Source organism: Felis catus, chromosome C2 (genome assembly GCF_018350175.1).
Source record: "Felis catus isolate Fca126 chromosome C2, F.catus_Fca126_mat1.0, whole genome shotgun sequence".
In the NCBI taxonomy this organism is placed as follows: domain Eukaryota; kingdom Metazoa; phylum Chordata; class Mammalia; order Carnivora; family Felidae; genus Felis; species Felis catus.
Genome location: NC_058376.1, coordinates 43546912 through 43559475, shown reverse-complemented (window position 1 = coordinate 43559475; position 12564 = coordinate 43546912). Strand labels below are relative to the sequence as shown.

General features: G+C 35.8%; 1 long non-coding RNA gene across 1 annotated transcript in view; it reads right to left on the bottom strand.

The window, feature by feature from the left end:
* The window catches only part of LOC123379925, a 131203-nt gene extending 118869 nt beyond the window's left edge, over positions 1-12334 (bottom strand). Inside the window, exons 1-2 of the long non-coding RNA XR_006584980.1 lie at positions 12171-12334; positions 11120-11200 (exon numbers count right to left, since the gene is read on the bottom strand). This is a non-coding gene — a long non-coding RNA (uncharacterized LOC123379925). The remainder of the gene's footprint in view (positions 1-11119; positions 11201-12170) is intronic.
* Between the last annotated feature and the right edge of the window lie 230 nt (positions 12335-12564).

Here is a 12564-nt window from a genome sequence, read left to right as displayed (position 1 = left end):
CTGATGGCTCAGAGCCTGGAGCCTGTTTCCGATTCTGTGTCTCCCTCTCTCTCTGCCCCTCCCCCGTTCATGCTCTGTTTCTCTCTGTCCCAAAAATAAATAAACGTTGAAAAAAAAAATTAAAAAAAAAAAAAGTATCGAGTTGACTGTCACATCATATTATTTTCTACTGGGTTATTGCTGCAGTCAGCAAATCCTACACCTTCTTGAAAGTCGATCTTTTAGCCAAACTTGCTGAATTCTAAGATTATTCGTGTGATTGGTTGATCTATTAGATTTTCATGTAGACAGTCACATTATTGGTAAATAATCATAGGCTTCATCCCATTCAAATCTTTGTAAACCTTATTTCTTTCTAAAGGATTTGGTCTTCTAGCACGATTTTAAAGAAGCAGGCATTCTACTGTGGTGATGAGAAATGCAATAATCTATTACAGGAAATCTACCAGAGATAAGAATTCCAATAAAAACTTTTCCCTACAGAATCTTTTGTCTTTTCTGGCTGGTCTCTCTATTTATGTCCAGAGGCTTCTGTCTATCAAAGAATTTCTCACAGCTTTTCATTAGTCTTTTAGATCCATATACTTTGCCCTCACACTGTATCTCCAGAGTTAGATAGGGAAAAATGTCAACAACATATAATAATTTATTATTTAACCCCAACAAAAATATACTATAAAATTGTTACATTAAAAATAATGTAAGGGGCGCCTGGGTGGCGCAGTCGGTTAAGCGTCCGACTTCAGCCAGGTCACGATCTCGCGGTCCGGGAGTTCGAGCCCCGCGTCGGGCTCTGGGCTGATGGCTCAGAGCCTGGAGCCTGTTTCCGATTCTGTGTCTCCCTCTCTCTCTGCCCCTCCCCCGTTCATGCTCTGTCTCTCTCTGTCCCCAAAATAAATAAACGTTGAAAAAAAAATTTAAAAAAAAAATAATAATAATGTAATAAAAATATCTCGTGTCAGCTCTCACTTGAAATTTTCATTTCTCTCCTTATAACAAGAAAGATGGGCAAACTGAAAACCAAGCACTTTTCTTAAACCAATCCAAGAAGTCATTCTCAGGCAAACCATCACCACAAAATCTGAAGAAAGAAGGTACATCCAGAGAAATACAGCAACCAAGTTTGCTTACCTGGAACAAAAGACACTGGCATCTTAAACTTATAAGAACATTTAAACACAGTAGTTTTAAAGAACTGCTGGAGCCCGAATGTGAACTAACATAATAGTAAGAAACCCTTGGTGGTTTCAGTCTTGAGATAATTTCCACACTTTCATGGAGTTTCCACTGGGCCTCCTCTCAATATGGAAACTGGATAAAGATTATGGCAAGGGGAGGGGAGAAGTAACTACTGTGAAACACTCACAAAGCCTTGTCCATAAAGACATTCTTTAGAGCAAAGATTTTTGCCTGAATGAAATTCTAAAACCGTATTCAGCTTCAAGAAAGGAATTCCTTCCCACTCTAGACCCCTCCAGCCTTCCTAGATCATCTAAATAAAAAGTGAAGGGAGAATCAACAGGAAATCGATTGGGAATGCTGAATCCAAGAAGGGAATATAGACAAGAGGAAAAATTAAAAAATATATACCCTTAAGATTGGATAGCAACATTGGTGAAAGTCAAACACCAAGACACAAGTGTATGGAAGATTATAGCACACACCATTCCCAGGCATTACCACCACACCAGAAAAATATTTATGATTTATAATAAGAGTATAATAAAAGATTTCAGCTGAAATTTTCAAAAAACAGACCTTCTCATAAAGAGCGCATAGGGAATTCCCCAAGTAGAGGGAGAGACGAAAGAGACACTGGAAACATTTGAAATCTCTGAAACATTTATCTACAACAGTCATTAAGCCTAAGCCAAATCCCAAACATAAGAAATTTTATGTTAATATTAAAGTACTAATTAAATACCTTGCAATAAGAATTAATAAACTATAGGAAGAGAAAATAAAGCATATAATGTTATCAAGTGAAATAAACTATGTGGCAATAAAGGAAAAACAAAAATAAAAAATGTAAAAAAAACAGAAAAGTTATAAATCTGGTAGATATTATAGCAGTAATAACAAATGTAAATGATCTAAACACACCAAAACAAACACACCTATTAAAATACAGCTGGCTCGTGTTGATTAATAAAATACCCAACTGTATGTTTTATTAACAAAACTGTAAGTATACAGATTTAAATAGTTTCAAAATAAAGGGAAGAATATATAACATGCTAACATTACTAGAGAACCAGGAATAATATAACAAAAGACATAAGTCCTAAGAATGTTTGAATGTAACAACGGAACATCAAAATACCTGAGGCAAAACTAATAATTAAAAGGAGAAATAAACCCACTAGTTTGGCCAACAATTGATAAATCAATTAGGCAGACATTTAATAAGGGTATGAATGACCTATAGAGCACCGTCAATTACTGACATAATTGACATTTATAAAATACTCCATTCAAAACCAGAACACATTCTAGTGAAGTTCACATGGGACACCCACTAAGATAGAACACATTCCATGACATAAAATACACCTTACTTAAAATAATTAAAATCTTGGCTTATAGTAGCATTAAACTACAAATCAATAACACAAAGAATGTTAAAAATTTCCTAAATATTTTGTAATTAAGCAAATGTACTTCCAAATAATCTGTGAACCACAAAATAAGTTGCAAGAGAATTCAGAAGATATTTTGAACTACATGAAAATGCATTTTATCAACATTTGAGAATGCACAAAAAACACTTAGGAGGAAATTTGTAGTATTAAATGTATATATTAGGAAAGAAGAAAGTTAAAAAAAATAAGGAGCCAACATTTTTAAAAGTAGACAAAGAAGAAAAACAAATTTACATCAAATAGCAGAACAGTAATGAGAAGAGATCCACTAAATTAAAGGAAATAATACAGAAAAGTAAGTAAAACCAAACACAGTTTCTTTTTTTTAATTTTTTTTATGTTAATTTACTTTTGAGAGAAAGACAGAGAGAGGGAGAGAGAGCAGGGGAGGGGCAGAGAGAGATGGAGACACAGAATCCAAAGCAGGCTCCAGGCTCCGAGCTTCCAGCACAGAGCCCTATGCGGGGCTCGAACCCACAAACTGCGAGATAATGACCTGAGCTGAAGTCGGATGCTTAACCGACTGAGCCACCCAGGCACCCCAAAACACAGTTTCTTTTAATAGACTAATAAATGATAAACTTCTAATCAGGTAAACTAAGGGGGTGGGGGGAGAAAGAAGACACAAGTGGGAGGTTTTGGTTTCAAGAGGGTGATATAGAAAGATCCTGAACTTACTCTTCCCATGCGCACAACAAATCTATAGCTATATATGGAAAAACTTCCTCTGAAAAAGTCCTGAACACTAGATGAGCAATACGTTTACAATGAAGGATAAGAGTTACATCAAATTGGAGAGGAAATACAAACATGCCTTTTCCAAAAATCCCATGGGAGAGATATAGAAAATGTGAAACTTTACCCTGAGCAGAGAGGGTTTTATACTACAAATTAGGCATCCCAACCCTTGGGTCTTGCTTCAGAGAAGGAAATGACCAAAACATTTGGCTTTGAAAAACAATAAGGAGCACATCCAGGAGAACAATAGAGAACGAGAATCTGCTCTTAAAGGGCCTGTGCACAGACTCACTCACCCTGGGGCACAGCACAAAAGCAGCAGTTTGAAAAAATTTTAGACCATATGTGAAAAAGACCCACTTACCAATCTTCAAGTAACCTCCTGAGAGACAGAAATCTTTTGGGACTCTCTCTGGGGACAGAAGTGTTAGCAGGTAATACTTTTGCAATATCATTCTACTTTGTTAATGCTGGAATTAGCAGGTGCCATTTTGGCATCTCCCTCTAACTTACTAGGACCTCTGGGTACACATCCTTGTACCACAAATGCAGCACAGCCAGCCAAGTGAGTGACCTCCCAGCCACAGAAACATCACAGCTAAGCAAACACCCTACTCCCACTATGCCTCAGTTGCTGCCCTACAATACAGCCTAATTGAGTGCCTGACTCTGGAGGCCAGGGAAGATTACCCTTCTAGCCTTCATGGGATATCTCCTACACAAGGCCACTACTTCAAAACTAGCAGAGTTAAGTGTTTCACCTAATAACATAGAAACAAACACTGATAATTAGTCAAAATTGGGAGGCACAGAAATACGTTTCAAACAAAAGAAAAAAACAAAACCCTAGAAAACACCTTAATAAAATGGAAATAAGTAAGCCACCTGATAAAGAGTTCAAAGTGATGGTCAATAAAGATGCTCATCAAACTTAAGAGCAAAATGAATGAAAGCAGGGAGAATTTTGACAAAGAACATATAAGAAAATAACAAATAGAAGTCATAGAACTGACAAATGCAATAGTGGAACTGAAAAAAATACATTAGAGGGTCCTACAGCAGACTGGATGAAGCAGAATGGATAAATGAGATGGGAGACAAAGCAATGAAACTCACTCAAACAATAGCAACAAAAGGAAAAGGAATTTAAAAAGGGAAGATACCTTAAGGAATCAATGGGTCAACGTTAATCAGAATAACCCACATTATAGGAGCACCAGAAGGAAGAGCAAGAAGAGGCAGAAAACATATTTGAATAAACAATGGCTGAAAATGTCTAAATCTGGGGAAGGATCCAGACATCCAGGTTAAGGAAGCACAGAGAGTTCAAAATAAGATGAAGCCAAAGAGATATATGTCAAGACACATTATAATTAAAATTTCAAAGTTAAAGATAGTGAATCTTAAAATCAACAGAAGAAACAAAACAACTTACTACATACAAAGGTAATCCAGTAAGTCCATCAGAAGATTTTTCAGCAGAAATTGCAGACCAGAAGGGAGTGGCATGACACATTCAAAGTGCTGAAGGAGGGGCACCTGGGTCGCTCAGTCATCTGAGTGTCCAACTTTGGTTCAGGTCATGATCTCACAGTTCATGAATTTGAGCCCCACATCGGGCTCTCTGTCAGTGTGGAGCCCACTTCAGATCCTCTGTCCCCCTCTCTGAACCTCTCCCATCCACAGTCTCTGCATGTCTCTCAAAACTATATATTAAGGAAAAAAAAAGTGCTGAAGGAAAAAAAAATTTCCAGTCAAGAACATTCTACTTAGTAAGGTTATCATTCAGAACAAAAGGAGAGATGAATAATTTTCCAGATAAGGAAAAGCTAAGGCAGTCAATCACCACTAAAGCAGACTTATAAGTGTTAAAGGAATTTCTTTAAGCTGAAAAAAAAAATGGCAATAATTGGCAATCAGAAAACATACGAAAGGAAAAGAAAATCCTACTAAAAAAGGTAAATATATAGTAAAAGTAGTGGATTAACCACTTACAAAACTAGTATAAAAATCCAAGACAGGGCTCCTGAGTGGCTCAGTCAGTTAAGTGTCCAACTTTGGCTCAGGTCATGATCTCATGGTCCGTGAGTTCAAGCCCCACATCAGTCTCTGTGCTGACAGCTCAGAGCCTGGAGCCTGTTTCAGAATCTGTGTCTCCCTCTCTCTCTCTGCCTCTCTCCTACTCATGCTCTGTCTCTCTCTCTCTCAAAAATAAACATTTAAAAAATTAAAAAAAGAAAATTATAGGTAAATCAATGATAAACATAAATGCAAAAATCCTCAAAAAAATTAGCAAAATTAATTAAAATACATTAAAAAATCATACACCATGATCAAGTGGGATTTATTCTAGGGATTCAAGTATAGTTCAACATCTGCAAATCAGCTATACACAGCACATTAACAAAATGAAAGATAAAAATCATACAATCACCTAAAGAGATGCAGAAAAAGCATTGTTTAAAATTCAACATCAATCAAAATAAAAATTCTCAAAAAGTGGTTATAGAGGGAAAATACCTCAAAATAATAAATCCCATTTATGATAAGCCGAGAGCTAATATACTCAATGGTGAAAGGCTGGAACCTTCTCCTCTAAGATCAGGAAAAATACAAGGATACCTACTATCACCACTTTCATTCAACAAGTTATTGAAAGTCCTGGCCATAGCATTTAGGCAAGTAAAATAAATAAAAGTCTTCCAAATTGGAAAGGAAGAAGTAAAACTGTCATTATTGCAGATGGTATGATATTATATATACAAAACCTTAACAACTCCATTAAAAACTGTTAGAATAGGGGCACCTGGGTGGCTCAGTTGGTTGAGTGCCAGACTTCAGCTCAGGTCATCATCTCACTTCACGATTCATGGGTTCAAGCACTGCATCAGGCTCTGTGCTGATGGCTCAGAACCTGGCACCTGCTTTGGACTCTGTGTCTCCCTCTCTCTCTGCCCCTTCTCAGTCTGTCTGTCTGTCTGTCTCTCTCTCTCAAAAATAAATGAATGTTAAAAAAATAAGGAACTATTAGAATAAATGAATTCAGTAAAGTTAAATCAATATACAAAAATTTGCTGTTTCTATGCACTAATAACAAACTACCAGCAAGGAAAAATTAAAACAATCCCATTTACAATGACATCAAAAAGAATAAAATACCTAGAAATAAATTTAAGCAAGGAGATGAAAGACAATGAAAGCTATAAGACACTGATATAAGACATTGAAGATAGAAATAAATAGACTTTGTGTCCATGGATTAAAACAATTAATATTGTTAAAATATACTATCCAAAGCAATCTATAAATCAATGAAATCACTATCAAAATTTTAAAGGCATTTTTCACAGAACTAGAAAAAATACTAAATTTTGTACACAACTTCAAAAGACTCTAACTAAAGGAATTTGAGAAAGAAGAACATATCTGGAGATACCATGCTCTCTGATTTCAAACTAGACTAAAGCTATAGTAATCAAAAACAGTATGGTATGGAGAAACAAAGATACACATGCATCTCTATGTTCATTGCAACATTATTTACAATAGTCAAGATATGAAAACAATTGTAGAATGACGTCTGAACGGATAAGAAGATGTAGTATGTGTGTATGCACACAAAGAAGATGCCATTTAGCCATAAAAAGAATGAAATCTTATCATTTGTGACAACTTGGTTGAAACTTGAAAGTATTATGTTAAATAAAGTCAGTCAGAGAAAGAAAATGTCACATGATTTCATTTTGAAGTGGCATCTAAAAAACAAAACAAAACCAAACAAAACCAAACCCAGTTTCATAGGGGAATGGAGTGTCACGGGGTGAAATGGGTGCCAGGGATCAAGAGGTACAAAGAGGTACAAACTTCAAGTTATAAAATAAAGTCATGGGGATATAATATACAGCATAAACAATATGGTCAATAATACTGTACTAACTTGGTATGGTGACATATGGTAAATAGAGTCATTGTGGTGATCAGTTTGCAATGTATACAAAATCAAATCAATGTTGTACACATGAAACTAATAGAATATTTCAATTATGATTGAATAAAAATGAATTGGAGTCATCCTTATTGATATAATGGACATTAAGAGAAAAATATGTAAATTCTATGAGCAACTCTATGTCCACAAATTTGATAACATAGATGAGATTTTTTATTTCTTGAAGAATACAAACTATTAAAAGTTATATTAAGAGAAATGGTTAACCTGAGTAGCTCTTTATTAAATATATTCAATCAATAATTTAAGTCCTTCCCTTCTCCAAAAAAAGTACTAGACTCTAGGTTTTACAGATGAAATCTACCAAAAACTGGTAGAATTAACAGCCTTTTTTCCCTACATTATCCAGAAAGTAGGAGAGAATACTTTCTAACTCATTTTATGAGGCCAGACTTTATAATAGAAACATACGAAGATATAACAAGAAAGGAAGACTACAGTCCAATGTTTCTCATGAACATTGACACGAAAGTCTTTAACAAATATTAGGCAATCAAATCGAGAAATATATAAAAATAATATATCAAAAAAATTGTATTTATTTCACAAGTACAAGTCTCACTCAACATTTGTGAAGCAATCATTCTAACTTACCATATTATCAGACTGAATAACAAAACATTTATATCAATACATGTAGGAAAAAAATATTTGATAAATCCAAACTCTTATGAAAAATCTGAAAAAAACAAGAGTAAAGGGGAACTTCCTTAAGATAGTAAGGGGAATATGAAAAGCAAAATAAAACAATTTATAGTTAACAGTGAGAAATTAAACATTTATTCCCTAACAATTTGGAACAAAGCAAGGAAGTGCTCTCTCAACACCGCTTTTCAACATAATATTGGAAATCTTAGCTAAAGTAGTAAGATATGAAATAATGGATTGTATACAGCTAGGAAATAAATACATAAACTGTCTTATAGATGGCAAGGTTGTCTATGTAGAAAAGCCAAAAAAAAAAAAAAATCCTGGAACTAAGCATAAGCAGTGAATTGGCAAAGGTCAATGGATACAAGGAAAATATATGAAAGCCAATTCCTTTTTAATATGCCAGCAATGAACAACTAGAATTGGAAACTTTTTGAAGTACCATTTAAAATAACATCAAAAAATGAAACAGGTAGAAATAAAAAAAAGCCATATAAAAACTACAGATTCTTTAAGCAGAAAGCTATAAAACATCAAAGGAAGAAATAAAGGAAGGTCTAAATAAATGGAACATTACTTTTTTTGTCCATAGATTGGAAGACAAAATGTTATTGAAAGGTCACTTCTCAACTTGATCTATAGATTCAATGCAACCATAATCAAAATCCCAGTGAGCTATTTTGTAGATATTGGAAGGCAATTTTACAATTGATGTAGATACGCAAAGGACTGAGAATAGTCAACACAATATTGAAGAACAAAGTTGGAAGACACCCAGTATCTACTTTCAAGACCCACTATAAAGCACAGTACTCATGACAGCAAAACACTGGTGAAAGAATACACATGTAGATCAAATGGAACAGAATAAAGAACAAAGAAACAGATCTACACAAATATAGTCAGCTGAACTTTGACATAAGAGCAAAGGTAATTCAATGGAGAAAAAAAAGTTATTTCAAAAACATGTGCTGGTACAATTAGACATTCATATGCAAAAAAAAAAAAGAACATAGAAACAGACCTTATACTGTATACAAAAACTTGCTCAATTATATCTAAGTCTTAAATATAAAAGGAAAATATAAAACATCTAGAATAAAACCTACAAGAAAATCTATAGGACCTTGGGTTTGGGGAGGTTTTTAGATATACCAGCAAAAGCATGATCCACGAAGAAGAAAAGATGACAAATTTGATTATTAATATAACAAACTTGCTCTACTAAATTTACTGTTTAAAATGTGGACAAGTCACAGGATAGAAATTATTTGCAATTTTTTTTACGTGATTAAGGACTTGAGGGGCGCCTGGGTGGCTCTGTTGGTTAAGTGTCCAACCTCAGCTCACTTCATGATCTCACGGTGTGTGAGTTCAAGCCCTGTGTCAGGCTCTGTGCTGACTGCTCAGAATCTGGTGCCTGCTTCAGATTCTGTGTCTCCTCTCTCTCTCTCTGCCCCTCCCCTGCTTGTGCTTTGTCTCTCGCTGTCTCTCAAAAATAAATAATTATTTTAAAAATTAAAAAAAAGGACTTGAATCCAAGATATACAAAGAACTCAAGATTAAATAGAAGGATACAAAAGTTCAATTATAGAATACCTAAACATACACCACATCAAAGAAGATACATGGATGGCATTTAAGCATACCAAAACATGCTCATTATCTGCCATTAGGGGAAGGCATACTGAAATAAGATACATTAGTCACTAAACATCAATGAGTTCTTAAATTGTGAGTGAAAGTTTGATGAATAGGATATTTAGAAGTCTCAAAGTGCTTTCCCTCAAAGACTACATCTTCTTTGATTTCATAAAAATATTTGAAAAGCAAAACTTCAGGGAACAAAGTAGATTAGCGATTGCCTCCAGCTAGGGGTAGAATGACAATTGGCTACAAATGTGCATATCAATCTTTTTTGGAGGCGATGGAAATATTCTAAAAGTGATTATTTTGATGCTTTCACAATCCTGTAAACTTAGTCATTAAATGGTACATTTAAAGTGGGTAAATTTTATGGCATTTTACAGTAAATTTTACTGTAATAAGGACATTAATACTTTTTCTACAGAGGGAAAATAAATAACTTTGTAATAAAGGAATTGTCAGGCACCACCTTTTAATTATGTGATTGAACTGAACATCATCAATATTGGAACAAATCAAAAGCAAGACCAGAAACAACACAGTATCACATCTGCCATATTTCTGGCAAGAATGCATAAAAGGAATCTAAAAGTATTAAATTAACCCAAATCAAGGAACATTCTATAAAATAACTGGCCTGTGATTTCCAAAAGCGTCACAATCATAGACATCAAAAAACTGATAAACTTTACAGAAAATAATGAGACATGACAACTAAGTAGAATGGTGGGAACAGTAAGGTAACAACTGAAATTTGCAAGGGCCTTGAAGAGCACATGATAGGCATGTTAATTTCCTGATGTTTTATGACTTTATTATGGATACAAACCTATTTGTAAGAAATTCATACTAAAGTATTCATGGGAGGTAAGACATTATGTAAGAAACCATCTCAAATGATTCATGAAAGAAAAGGTGCTATCTTTGCAGCATTAACATTTAAACTGATATCGAAGTAAAAGGAAAAATATGACTATTTTGTTTTAGTAGAAAAATTATCAGGAATCAACAAATTGCTATATAAATATTTAACATCGTAATAGTAGATTTAGGGGCACCAGGGTGGCTCAGTCAGTTAAGCGTCTGACTCTTGATTTCAGCTCAGGTCATCATCTCACAGTCTGAGAGTGAGTCCCGCATGGGCTCCGCACAGAGCAAGGAGCCTGCTCAAGACTCTCTCTCCCGCTGCCCCTCCCCCACTCGCACTCTGTCTCTCTCTCTCTCAAAAAATACTTTAGAAAAATAAAACATAAAATTGTGATATTCAATTTAATATTGTTTTTCAAGGTTCTATTTGTTAGTGAGAACAAAGACGAAGTTACCAAGCATTCATTGAGCACTTAGGATACGCATTTTATCAGGAATTTTAGGACACTGTTCCTACCTTGCAGCCACCGGTTCCACACTGCAGCAGTGCCCCTTCCCCCCTCACCTCAGATGCTCCGAATCCTCAGCAAAACGATCTGCCAGGGAGCCTCCACCAGCTGGTATTTCTCACACTGGCATCCCGGATCTGCAGGGGGGAGGAACCCGTTGGCTTTTAAGAGCAGCTCCGTTTCTCGAACACGACGGCTGTTACGGGAAGCCTGCTAATTGCGATGGGGCAACAACTGCCTCTTTTCTACTCGTTTGCCCCACCTGTTACCTAATAAGTGTTACTATCAGAGACAAATGGAGACCAGGCTTGAAAATTCCCTGAGCAGGCAAAACCAGTTTAGTCTCACAAAACTTAATTTAGCTTATTTTGCAAGACTAGCTTGACCTGCATGATTAAGTAATCATGTTCACGACTCTAAAAATCATTAGCAAAACCTGAACTGCTTCCCAAGGTTGACCTGCGGTAACCAATTCTCTATTATTTATGAACATTCTAATATTATAACAAATCACTATGAGGAATAAGCATCCATCGTCTCCTCACTGTATAATTAGAACAATATTCCTCTTAGTTTTATCCCATGCTTTGGTTTGAGCGCTCCCATGACACAGACTGTCTGCTTGGTGCATGCACAATAAACTTTCACTAATTACTACTTCTGTAATTCATTGGTTTTACTTCTGTTATTTCTGAACTTTTCACATAAGAAACAAACACTCGCCTGAAGTATCTATCCAACCTGGGCAGTGGCTTTACTCCATAGATTGTGAAATCCCAAGAAAGTTGAGTCTTGCCACCTGTTCTTCCTCAACACAGGGAGCCTTGGAGCCCTTTGCGCCCTAAGGGGCTTGGGAGGCTAAGGAAACGCATGCACCTTCTGAATTTTGTTTTGTTACTTTGTTTTCTATTGTAACTCATCGCACTACTCTGCCCGGGGCTTCACCTTTCTCATAAGGACTTTCTTTACTCCAGATACAGGGGAGTGAGGCAAAGGCCTGTCAGTGGTCTGGGCTGAAAGTCTCCCCCCCCCTCATCTTCCTCATCACATTCCCTGTGCAACCCCCTCACCAGGACCAGAATGGAACCTGGGAATGCTTAGTCCTACCTGTTCCGTGGAACCCACTCAGGGCTCATTGCTCTCTTCCAAGCAGCAAAACACCCTCCAGCAAGAAGCTTTATGTTGATAGCAAGGTGCACGAGACTCGTCTTCCTGGATCCTACCAGAAGGTTTCAGTTGATTCCCATGTCCTGCCCAGGTCCAAGCCTGGCTACTTGTTAGCAACCCTAGGCTTCTGAAGAACAAAATGTTTTACATTCACAGAAAGATGACAAGGAATGTAAAGACAGAAATTTATTATTACTATTTAAGATTTGTTAGTAACATCTGATTCTGCAGATTTTTACTTTCTTTAAATGCTGACTCTTTTGAAGACGTCTTCTGAACGTGTGTCTTCTGAGCAGATTGTACATTATGCCAAAGCCTAAATACTATCAACATG